Source organism: Oncorhynchus masou, chromosome 2, assembly GCF_036934945.1.
Source record: "Oncorhynchus masou masou isolate Uvic2021 chromosome 2, UVic_Omas_1.1, whole genome shotgun sequence".
Lineage (NCBI taxonomy): Eukaryota > Metazoa > Chordata > Actinopteri > Salmoniformes > Salmonidae > Oncorhynchus > Oncorhynchus masou.
In genome coordinates, this window is record NC_088213.1 from 5,257,426 (window position 1) to 5,270,207 (window position 12,782).

Sequence of the window (12,782 nt, forward strand, 5' to 3'; positions counted from 1 at the left end):
TGGCCTGGTGTCTTCTCTGTCTCCAGCTGCCCCCGGGAACCTCTCCATCCACCTCCTCCGGTCTCTGCCCTCCCAAGCTGCCACTACGACTGGAGGAGAGGAGGGAGAGGAGGAGGAGAGGGAGAGGAGAGGAGAGGAGAGGGAGAGGAGGGAGAGAGGGGAGAGGAGAGGAGAGGAGGAGAGGAGGAGAGGAGAGGAGAGAGAGGAGAGGAGAGGAGAGGATGAAAGTAAAGTCCAAAGTTAGAGGAACGGTTGGAGGAAGCTGCTCCGTCTCTCACTATGATCAAACTGCATTATAAATGTAACACCTTCTAATATCTCCACTGATGTAGCTATGAACTACTTTGGACAGTTCTCATCTTATCAATCCACAAGATTCCCTCAGTTTGCTTTGAAATGTTTACCTGTCTCCTTCAGTGACAAACAAGGAAGAAGTACGTATCTCATCCATCTCTTTCGGTGTCTCATCCATGACTATCTGTGTCTCATCCATGTCTTTCGGTGTCTCTTCCATCTCTTTCTGTGTCTCATCCATGTCGTTTGGTGTCTCGTCCAAGACTATCTGTGTCTCAACCATGTCTTTCGGGGTGTCATCCATCTCTTTCTGTGTCTCAGCCATGTCTTTCTGTGTCTCGTCCATGACTATCTGTGTCTCAACCATGTCTTTTGGGGTGTCATCCATCTCGTTCTGTGTCTCCTCCATAACTATCTGTGTCTCAGCCATCTCTATCTGTGTCTCAGCCATGTCTTCCTGTGTCTCATCCATCTCTATCTGTGTCTCATCCATGACTATCTGTGTCTCAGCCATCTCTGTATGTATCTCTAGCTGTGTCTCAACACCCGATAGTAGCTCACTCTTAAGGCTTGGTTAAATTAAGGAAGGATGTTGAGCTAGCCCATACAGGAAGTGATGAGAGTCACTGATCTTGTCATGCCTCTTTTTCAGTTCAGTATGAAGTAGGAACTGATAGATGCTTTACAGAAGTTATTATTCTCTCTCTACAAGCCATCACCCATACAGATGTAGGATTTTAATTTGATCGCCGTGTTGCAGGAGAGCTTTCATGCTACGCAGGAAATGTAAAACTAGTTGTCTTCTGAAGTTTGTCATTTCCACTTTTCAATTTCAGACTTGATTTATCCTTACGAATGATGTATCAACCCCTTCAAAAGTGTCCATAAATAATAATCCACTCTATAATTCACATTTCCTGTTGCTGCAGGATTATTTTCCTGCTGTAGAAAACTGGCTCAAATAAAGATCCTCCATCTGTAGCAGGAAGATAAGACTGAAACCAAGGAAACTATAAATAAAGAAACTCAGACAGCTTCAGTCTTTGTGTTGAGTTCTCCTCCTCTTTAAATTGAATTTGGACATTACAATAGTGAGATCTGGCCCCAGTCTGAATCTGTGTCCAAATTGGCACCATATTCCCTTGATAGTGCACTACTTTAGACCAACCAAATGGCACCGTATTCCGGTTATAGTGCACTACTTTAGACCAGCCAAATGGCACCCTATTCCTGTTATAGTGCACTACTTTAGACCAGCCAAATGGCACCCTATTCCTGTTATAGTGCACTACTTTAGACCAGCCAAATGGCACCCTATTCCCGTTATAGTGCACTACTTTAGACCAGCCAAATGGCACCCTATTCCTGTTATAGTGCACTACTTTAGACCAGCCAAATGGCACCCTATTCCTGTTATAGTGCACTACTTTAGGCCAGACAAATGGAACCCTATTCCCATTATAGTGCACTACTTTAGGCCATCCAAATGGAACCCTAATCCCGTTATAGTGCACTACTTTTGGCCATCCAAATGGCACTAATCCCTATATTCGCACTACTTTTGGACCACCTGAGGCTCTTTTAAGTGATTCCTTGGAGCAGTTTCCATTTTGGACACACCTTTAGACTATTTTACTGTGTGTTACCTTTAGAGACAGTCTTCAGCTCAGATTTCTTCTTCTCCACGACCTAAGAAAACAAAACAAACAGAGCATTCAGAAGAACACTTTATAGTCCAATTTGAGTTTTGCCATCAAACGTCATTGGCGGTCAAGTTTGGCATCCCAGCCCAAACATCAGCTTTCCCCTCTTTGCCCTGCCGTGAATAGAGACGACGGTGTGACTTGAGTGATGATTGGATACAGCACGGCATATACACAATCGTAACTCTACCTTGTCATCTGTTACTCTTCTTGAAGTGTCTTGTGTCTTGTTGCTGGCTCTTCGTTCCCACTCTACCTCCTTCTCCTCCCTCTCCTCGGGCCCAGGTCCAGGACGTGTCTTCAAGCAGGGCCTGATTGGGGAGGCTCTGTTTAGCCTGAGCAGCTGGGGCTGCTGCTGCTGCTTGGGTTGATGCTGCTGGGGCTGATTCTGCTGCTGCTGGGGGTGATGCTGCTGGGGTTGATGCTGCTGGGGTTGATGCTGCTGGGGGTGATGCTGCTGGGGGTGATGATTCTGCTGCTGTTGGGGCTGATGGTCCTCCGAGGACTCCTGTTCCTCCAGGTGGCGCTGTCTGCGTTTCTCCAACCTCTGGGTCCAGTCACTGAAGCCCTCGTCCTCCTCCAGAGCCAACTGGCAGCCACTAGCCTTCAGCTCACTCTCACACCTGAAGAGACAGGTACAATTGTTAATAACAAGTCAAACCTAAAGGTGATCCAGTCATTTCTAACTGTTCAACAGATATCTATCTTGCCACTATAGAAATATAGTGCTGTATTAAACATTTCCTTCAAGAGTAATGACATCTAAGGACAGGGTTATCCAGGCCGAAGATGGCCAGGTCGACCCTCGAAAAAGACAGACAATACTTACAGCCTTCAACACTTCAACCTAATGCATTGTCAACTGAATTCAAAACAGGCTAATTCGGCTAAATTCCTAACTGTTCATTAACACAGTGTAAAAAATCATTAGTTCTGCTAACTCCCGTTGCCTAGAACCGTTCCCAACTCAAAGTATATCAGTTCTGCTAACTCCCGTTGCCTAGAAATGTTGTAGTAAACCCAACTCAAAGTATATCAGTTCTGCTAACTCCCGTTCTTTAGAACCGTTGTAAATACCTAAAATGTTTTGTTCCTATTTTCCATTAATGTAAACCCAACTAAAGTATATCAGTTCTGCTGACTCCTTGAACTTAAATTTGTTGTAGTAAACAACTCAAAATATCAGTTCTGCAAAAACCGTTGAAAACCCAACTTAAAGTATATCAGTTCCCGTTAAGAACCGAGTGGTTCAGATTAGTACTCCTTAATGTTTAATCATGTTTTGATGCCTTTGAGAACCGTTGTAGTAAACCTATCAACCCGTCCTAGAAGTAGACCCAACTCAAAGTATTGTTGAGTATTCAAAACTTAAAGTGACATCAGCACCCATATGGCACCCATATCTTTAGAAGTTGTAAATACTTAACTGTTTTATGTTTTGTTCACTATTTTCCATTAAAGTACATTAAGTATTCTGAATTAAAATGATTGAATTAACAGTGCTCATTCATTAATAGTAACTAGAGGTTTGTTGTAGTGAACATAAAAAAATGCAGGTTCCATCTATTAAATGAAAAAAAAGTCTTAATTATTCATTTTTGTCAAGTTTAAGTAGTAACTGAGTGGTTCAGATTAGTAATTTTCCAGTCATTGTTGTCACAGTGTCTTAATGTTTAATCATGTTTTATGCATTTGATGATTTGTCATTTTAACTCACCTTAACAGTCATTTGTTGAACACAGTGCTCATTCCTCTATCAGTAACTGGAGGTAGAGCTGTAAACCAGTCATTGTTGAACACAGTGCTCATTCCTCTATCAGTAACTGGAGGTAGAGCTGTAAACCAGTCATTGTTGAACACAGTGCTCATTCCTCTATCAGTAACTGGAGGTAGAGCTGTAAACCAGTCATTGTTGAACACAGTGCTCATTCCTCTATCAGTAACTGGAGGTAGAGCTGTAAACCAGTCATTGTTGAACACAGTGCTCATTCCTCTATCAGTAACTGGAGGTAGAGATGTAAACCAGTCATTGTTGAACACAGTGCTCATTCCCTATCAGTAACTGGAGGTAGAGCTGTAAACCAGTCATTGCTGAACACAGTGCTGTAAACCAGTCATTCCTCTATCAGTAACTGGAGGTAGAGCTGTAACCAGTACAGGAAGCTGCATTGTACAGTGAAGAGTAACTGGAGGTAGAGCTCCAGGGATGCTGGCCTTCTCGGCAGAGTTCCTCTCCATCTTAATTAATCTTGTGTTTTTATTGGCCAGTCTGAGATATGGCTTTTTCTTTGCAACTCTACCTGAAAGGCCAGCATCCCGGAGTCGCCTCTTCACTGTTGACGTTGAGACTGGTGTTTTGCGGTACTATTTAATGAAGCTGCCAGTTGAGGACTTGTGAGGTGTCTGTTTCTCAAACTAGACCCTCTATTGTACTTGTCCTCTTGCTTAGTTATGCACCAGGGCCTCCCACTCCTCTTTTTATTCTGTTTAGAGACTGTTTGCGCTGTTCTGTGAAAGGAGTAGTATACAGCATTGTCTTCTGCAAAGTCTTCAGTTTCTTGGAAATTTCTTGCAACAACAAGAATAGATCAAGAATAGACTGATGAGTTTCAGAAGAAGGTTCTTTGTTTCTGGCCATTTGGAGCCTGTAATCGAACCCACAAATGCTGATGCTCCAGATACTCAACTAGTCTAAAGAAGGTCCGTTTTATTGCTTCTTTATTCAGAACAACAGTTTTTGGCTGTGCTAACATAATTGCAAATGGGTTTTGTAATGATCAATTCGCCTTTTAAAATTAAAAACTTGGATTAGCTAACACAACGTGCCATTGGAACACAGGAGTGGTGGTTGCTGATAATGGGCCTCTGTATGTCTTTGTAGATATTCCATAAAAAATCTGCCATTTCCAGCTACAATAGTCATTTACAACATTAACAATGTCTACACTGTATTTCTTATCAATTTGATATTATTTTAATGGACAATTGTTTTTCTTAGTGACCTCAAACTTTTGAACGGTAGTGTACATATTAGACAACTGTTTTTAGATATATTATATTTTCTTCATAGTTTGTTTACGTAAGACATCCATCTTGAAGCCAATAGTTGATTGTCTGCCTCACCTCAAGGGCACCAAAACACCAGGTGGCTAAACGTGAAAACAATCAGGTGCTGCTAACCACTGTGAAAACAATCAGGTGGCTAAACGTGCTAGCTACTAACCACTGTGAAAACAATCAGGTGGCTAAACGTGCTAGCTGCTAACCACTGTGAAAACAATCAGGTGGCTAAACGTGTGAAAACAATCAGGTGGCTGCTAACCACTGTGAAAACAATCAGGTGGCTAAACGTGAAAACAATCGGGTGGCTAAACGCTGCTAACCACTGTGAAAACAATCAGGTGGCTAAACGTGCTAGCTGCTAACCACTGTGAAAACAATCGGGTGGCTAAACATGCTAGCTGCTAACCACTGTGAAAACAATCGGGTGGCTAAACGTGCTAGCTGCTAACCACTGTGAAAACAATCAGGTGGCTAAACGTGCTAACCACTGCAATCAGCTAAACCACTGTGAAAACAATCAGGTGGCTAAACGTGCTAGCTGCTAACCACTGTGAAAACAATCAGGTGGCTTCTGTAATATTGTTAGCGGTCAGCACAATGGTGAAAGGGGAAAAGACAGGGGGGTCAGGTACTGTAGAGAGGTCAGCGGACAGGCAGCGGTCACAGGAAGTGAGTCTTTACAGCCAAACACCTGCAGTCAGCCTACAGCAGCCGAGTGTGTGTGTGTGTGTGTGTGTGTGTGTGTGTGTGTGTGTGTGTGTGTGTGTGTGTGTGTGTGTGTGTGTGTGTGTGTGTGTGTGTGTGTGTGTGTGTGTGTGCGTGTGTCAAATCATCAAATCAAATTGTATTGTCACATGTGCCAAATACAACAGATGCAGACCTTACAGTGAGATGCTTACAAGCCCTTAACCAACAATGCCGTTTTTAGAAAAACCCTAAAAAAGTAAGAGATAAGAATAACAAATAATTAAAGAGCCACAGTAAATAACAATAGCGGGGCTGTATATAGGGGGCACCGGTACAGAGTCAATGTGCGGGGGCACCGGTGTCGAGGTAATTGAGGTAATATGTACATGTAGGTGGAGTTATTAAAGTGACTATGCATAGATAATGACAGAGAGTAGTAGCAGCGGGGGGGGGGGGCAATGCAAATAGTCTGGGCAGCCATTTGATTAGCTGTACAGGAGTCTTATGGCTTGGGGGTAGAAACTGTTTAGAAGTCTCTTGGACCTAGACTTGCTGCTCTGGTACCGCTTGCCGTGTGGTAGCAGAGAGAACAGTCTATGAGTAGGGTGGCTGGAGCCTTTGACAATTTTTAGGGCCTTCCTCTGACAACGCCTGGTATAGAGGTCCTGGATGGCTGGAAGCTTGGCCCCAGTGATGTACTGGGCCGTATGAGGGCCTTCCTCTGACACCGCCTGGTATAGAGGTTCTGGATGGCAGGAAGCTTGGCCCCAGTGATGTACTGGGCCGTACACACTACCCTCTGTAGTGCCTTCCTCTGACACCGCCTGGTATAGAGGTCCTGGATGGCTGGAAGCTTGGCCCCAGTGATGTACTGGGCCGTACACACTACCCTCTGTAGTGCCTTCCTCTGACACCGCCTGGTATAGAGGTTCTGGATGGCAGGAAGCTTGGCCCCAGTGATGTACTGGGCCGTACACACTACCCTCTGACACCCGCCTGGTATAGAGGTCCTGGATGGCTGGAAGCTTGGCCCCAGTGATGTACTGGGCCGTGGTATAGAGGTCCTGGATGGCAGGAAGCTTGGCCCCAGTGATGTACTGGGCACACACTTCCTCTGACACCGCCTGGTATACCCTCTGTAGTGCCTTGCCGTCCGAGGCCAAACAGTTGCCAAACCAGGCAGTGATGCAACTCATCAGGATGCTCTCAATGTTGCAGCTGTAGAACCTTTTGAGGATCTGAGGACCCATGCCAAATCTTTCCAGTCTCCCGAAGGGGAATAGGTTTTGTCGTACCCTCTTCACAATTGTCTTGGTGTGTTTGGACCATGTTAGTTTGTTGGTGATGTGGAAGCCAAGGAACTTAAAGCTCTCAACCTGCACCACTACAGCACCAGCCATGAGAATTTTCTTCCCTCTGGTTGCAAATTTAACATGCTGATAGAAATGAGGTAAAAGTGATTTAAGTTTCCCTGCATTAAAGTCCGGGGCCACTAGGAGCCTGGCCTCTGGATGAGCGTTTTCCTGTTTGCTTCAGTTTAGCCCAGCAGATGACAGGTGTTAGCCAGACCCCAGGGCCTGTGGCTCAGCGTCATGGCAACGGGACACACATGTGCTGTGGCCATGGAAACGTACACAAAACTGAACAACCGACCGACCTCGCTGCCAACGGAACGGACGCCACTGCTGCATCCTGTTTCCTCTGAGTGAGCTATGGGCTGTATCCCAAATGGCACCCATTTCCCTAAATAGTGCACTACTTTAGACCAGAGCCCTATTAACCATATAGTGCACTACTTTAGACCAGAGCCCTATTAACCATATAGTGCACTACTTTTTACCAGAGCCCGATGTAGTCGTGCACTACTTTTTACCAGAACCCGGTGTAGTAGTGCACTACACAGGGGATAGGGTGCCCTTTGGGACGAAGGCATGCTCTCTTCCTGTAGCCTCGGCCTTCTGTCATTTCTCGTTTCTCATTGTTGCAACAAAGCAAAAAATAAATATAGTTTAGGTTGATTTATTAATGTGCTGCATAGAAGTGCATTAAAACATTAACAAGTAGCATAATAACAGAATAACATTAACAAGTAGAATAATAACAGTTATTCTACCTGGAACCAAAAACGGTTTCCACCCGGAACTAAAAATGGCTCTACCTGGAACCAAAAACGCTTTCCACCCGGAACTAAAACGGTTTCCACCTGGAACTAAAAATGGTTCTACCTGGAACTAAAAAGGGTTCTACCTGGAACTAAAAGCGGTTCCACCTGGAACCAAAAAGGGTTCCACCTGGAACTAAAAAGGGTTCTTTTATGGGGACAGCCGAAGAATCCTTTTGGAACTCTTTTTTTCTAAGAATGTAGCGTAATTAGATCTCTGGTTAAAAAAATAATCTACATGCAAGTGTTTTTCTTCTGGATAAAGGACCATTTATTTCCTGTGTAACATTTGAAACCACTACCACACCCCTGCAGATGTTTCTTTAACTAGATTTTTCTTAACGAGAAATGTAGCAACCTATGAGTCACCAATAGGTTTGAGTCACCACCAGTAGGTTTGAGTCACCAATAGGTTTGAGTCACCAGTATTTGAGTAACCAGTTTGAGTCACCAGGTTTGAGGTTTGAGTCACCAATATGAGTCACCAGTAGTCACCAATATGTTTGAGTAACACACCAGTAGGTTTCAGTCACCAGTAGGTTTGAGTCACCAGTAGGTTTGTCCAATAGGTTTGAGTCACCAATAGGTTTGAGTCACCAGTAGGTTTGAGTCACCAATAGGTTTGAGTCACCAGTAGGTTTGAGTCACCAGTAGGTTTGAGTCACCAATAGATTTGAGTCACCAGTAGGTTTGAGTCACCAATATATTTGAGTCACCAGTAGGTTTGAGTCACCAATATATTTGAGTAACCAATAGGTTTGAGTCACCAATATACCTGTAGGTTTGAGTCACCAGTAGGTTTGAGTTACCAATAGGTTTGAGTAACCAGTAGGTTTAAGTCACCAATAGGTTTGAGTCACCAGTAGGTTTGAGTCACCAGTAGGTTTGAGTCACCAGTAGGTTTGAGTCACCAATTGGTTTGAGTCACCAATAGGTTTGAGTCACCAGTAGGTTTCAGGTTTGAGTCACCAGTAGGTTTCAGTCACCAGTAGGTTTGAGTAACCAATAGGTTTGAGTCACCAATAGGTTTGAGTCACCAGTAGGTTTGAGTCACCAGTAGGTTTAAGTCACCAATATTTGAGTTAGGTTTGAGTCACCAAGGTTTGAGTCACCAGTAGGTTTGAGTCACCAAGGTTTGAGTCACCAATATATTTGAGTAACTAATTGGTTTTAGTCACTAAACCAATAGGTTTGAGTCACCAATAGGTTTGAGTCACCATAGGTTTGAGTCACCAGTAGGTTTGAGTCACCAATATATTTGACTAACCAAGGGAACAAGAAGTAGTAGCCTAAACTACCACACATCTTTAAGAGGAAACTATTGATTCAATACAATAGACCTGTTGTGGAGGAACATTGTGGAGGAACATGGCTCACACACATGCACACACATGAATGCACAAACACACACACACACACACACACACACACACTCACTCACTCACTCACTCACACACTCACTCACTCACTCACTCACCACACTCACTCACTCACTCACTCACTCACACTCACTCACTCACTCACTTACTCACTCACTATGTAAGGCCTAACAGTAGATAAGCAATGTCAACTCCTTTCCTGATCAGCTCAATGCCTCCCCCTGGGTAGAGCAGGTTCTCTCCCTTCAATACACATCAACACTGACAGGGCATTTAAAACCAATAGCACAGCACACTGAAGGTTGCGACCCTAAGAGCACCCTGTTCTCCAAGGGCTCCGGTCAAACCTGTACACTATATAGTAAACAGGGAGTCATTTGGGACACAACCCAGGTCCATTGAGACACAGCCCGGGTCTATATACTGTAAACCCTGATAGGATACGTGACAGCACTTCATTAGCGAACGCTAGCTAATGACATCAGATAGTCAGCACCATTGTCTTGTTTCCTACAGTCTATTCAGCACCATTGAGACATCAGTCAGATTACCTACAGTCTATTCAGCACCATTGAGACATTAGTCAGATTACCTACAGTCTAGTCATCACCATTGAGACATTGTCAGATTACCTAGTCTATTCAGCACCATTGAGACATCAATCAGATTACCTACAGTCTATTCAGCACCATTGAGACATCAGTCAGATTACCTACAGTCTATTCAGCACCATTGAGACATCAGTCAGATTACCTACAGTCTATTCAGCACCATTGAGACATTTTTATTTTTTATATTTTTTTTAATTAATCTTAATTTAACTAGGCAAGTCAGTTAAGAACAAATTCTTATTTACAAAGACAGCCGATCCTGGCCAAACCCTAACCCGGATGAAGCTGGGGCAATTGTGCCCCGTCACATGGGACTCCCAATCACGGCGAGGGTTGTGATACAGCCCAGGATCGAACCAGGGTGTCTGTTGTGACGCCTCTAGCACTGAGATGCAGGGCCTGAGACCGTTGCGCCACTACAGTAAGCAGTTCACCTCATGCTTTACAAACATGACTTGAGCTACTCAGCTGCTACAGATGACAACAAGACTGGTGTGGGACGTCTCGTCTTACACCCTGGTGCTGTCTGGGATAACCAGAGCAGCATGTTCTATTGTAGGATTCTACAGCAGGAAAGTGTTGGCTCTTCAGCCTCCATTCAGCTTTGTGACTTACATTGGATATAGCTCCGGGAGCCTATTGTCCGGTGTGGGGCTGGTGGTGCTGGCTGGGCCAGTGTGGGTGTGGGGGTCCTGGTCTCCCTGTCTCTCCCTGGCCCTTCGTCTCCGTTCCCGCTCTATCTCCTCAGCATCCTCAATACTGCGCTGGGCCGTCACCCTGGAACACAGAGGCAGCGAAAGAGAATATACAAATAAAATTTCATATTTTCACGTGTGGAGCTATTTTAATTTTTTTTGTTGCTTTTGGACAGAGTAAGAAACACACAGGAAGTCTACAAACATATTCCCTCCTACTGGTGAGATACATGTGAGAGGAACAAAGTGAAAACCAGAGGATATATAATTTTTTAAAACTAGGCAAGTAACTAACTAACCAGCTCACCTGTCAGATAATTATACTGTGACCCTACTAACTAACTAACCAGCTCACCTGACAGATAACTCTACTGTGACCCTACTAACTAACCAGCTCACCTGTCAGATAACTCTACTGTGACCCTACTAACTAACCAGCTCAGCTGTCAGATAACTCTACTGTGACCCTACTAACTAACTAACCAGCTCACTTGTCAGATAACTCTACTGTGACCCTACTAACTAACCAGCTCAACTGACAGATAACTCTACTGTGACCCTACTAACTAACTAACCAGCTCACCTGACAGATAACTCTACTGAGACCCTACTAACTAACTAACCAGCTCACCTGACAGATAACTCTACTGTGACCCTACTAACTAAATAACTAACCAGCTCACCTGACAGATAACTCTACTGTGACACTACTAACTAACTAACCAGCTCACCTGACAGATAACTCTACTGTGACCCTACTAACTAGCTAGCTAACTAACTAACTAACTAACTAACCACCTCACCTGTCAGATAACTATACTGTAACCCTACTAACTAACTAACCAGCTCACCTGACAGATAACTCTACTGTGACCCTACTAACTAACCAGCTCATCTATCAGATAACTCTACTGTGACCCTACAAACTAACCAGCTCACCTGACAGATAACTCTACTGTGACACTACTAACTAACCAGCTCACCTGACAGATAACTCTACTGTAACCCTACTAACTAACCAACCAGCTCACCTGTCAGATAACTCTACTGTGACCCTACTAACCAACCAGCTCACCTGACAGATAACTCTACTGTGACCCAACTAACTAACTAACCAGCTCACCTGACAGATAACTCTACTGTGACCCTACTAACTAACCAGCTCACCTGTCAGATAACTCTACTGTGACCCTACTAACTAACTAACCAGCTCACCTGACAGATAACTCTACTGTAACCATACTAACTAACTAACCAGCTCACCTGACAGATAACTCTACTGTGACCCTACTAACTAACTAACCAGCTCACCTGTCAGATAACTCTACTGTGACCCTACTAACTAACCAGCTCACCTGACAGATAACTCTACTGTGACCCTACTAACTAACTAACCAGCTCACCTGTCAGAAAACTCTACTGTAACCCTACTAACTAACTAACCAGCTCACCTGTCAGATAACTCTACTGTAATCCTACTAACTAACTAACCAGCTCACCTGACAGATAACTCTACTGTGACCCTACTAACTAACCAGCTCACCTGTCAGATAACTCTACTGTAACCATACTAACTAACTAACCACCTCACCTGTCAGATAACTCTACTGTAACCCTACTAACTAACTAACCAGCTCACCTGACAGATAACTCTACTGTAACCCTACTAACTAACCAGCTCACCTGTCAGATAACTCTAATGTGACACTACTAACTAACCAGCTCACCTGACAGATAACTCTACTGTGACCCTACTAACTAACTAACCAGCTCACCTGTCAGATAACTCTACTGTGACCCTACTAACTAACCAGCTCACCTGACAGACAACTCTACTGTGACCCTACTATCTAACTAACCAGCTCACCTGTCAGATAACTCTACTGTGACCCTACTAACTAACTAACCAGCTCACCTGTCAGATAACTATACTGTAACCCTACTAACTAACTAACCAGCTCACCTGACAGATGACTCTACTGTAACCCTACTAACTAACTAACCAGCTCACCTGACAGATAACTATACTGTAATCCTACTAACTAACCAGCTCACCTGTCAGATAACTCTACTGTAACCATACTAACTAACTAACCAGCTCACCTGACAGATAACTCTAATGTAACCCTACTAACTAACTAACCAGCTCACCTGACAGATAACTCTACTGTAACCCTACTAACTAACCA

The 12,782-nt window shown here is 44.0% G+C and overlaps 1 pseudogene; it reads right to left on the reverse strand.

The window, feature by feature from the left end:
- LOC135552268 (non-muscle caldesmon-like) overlaps nt 1-12,782 on the reverse strand; it is a 73,863-nt pseudogene that overhangs the window by 42,546 nt on the left and 18,535 nt on the right.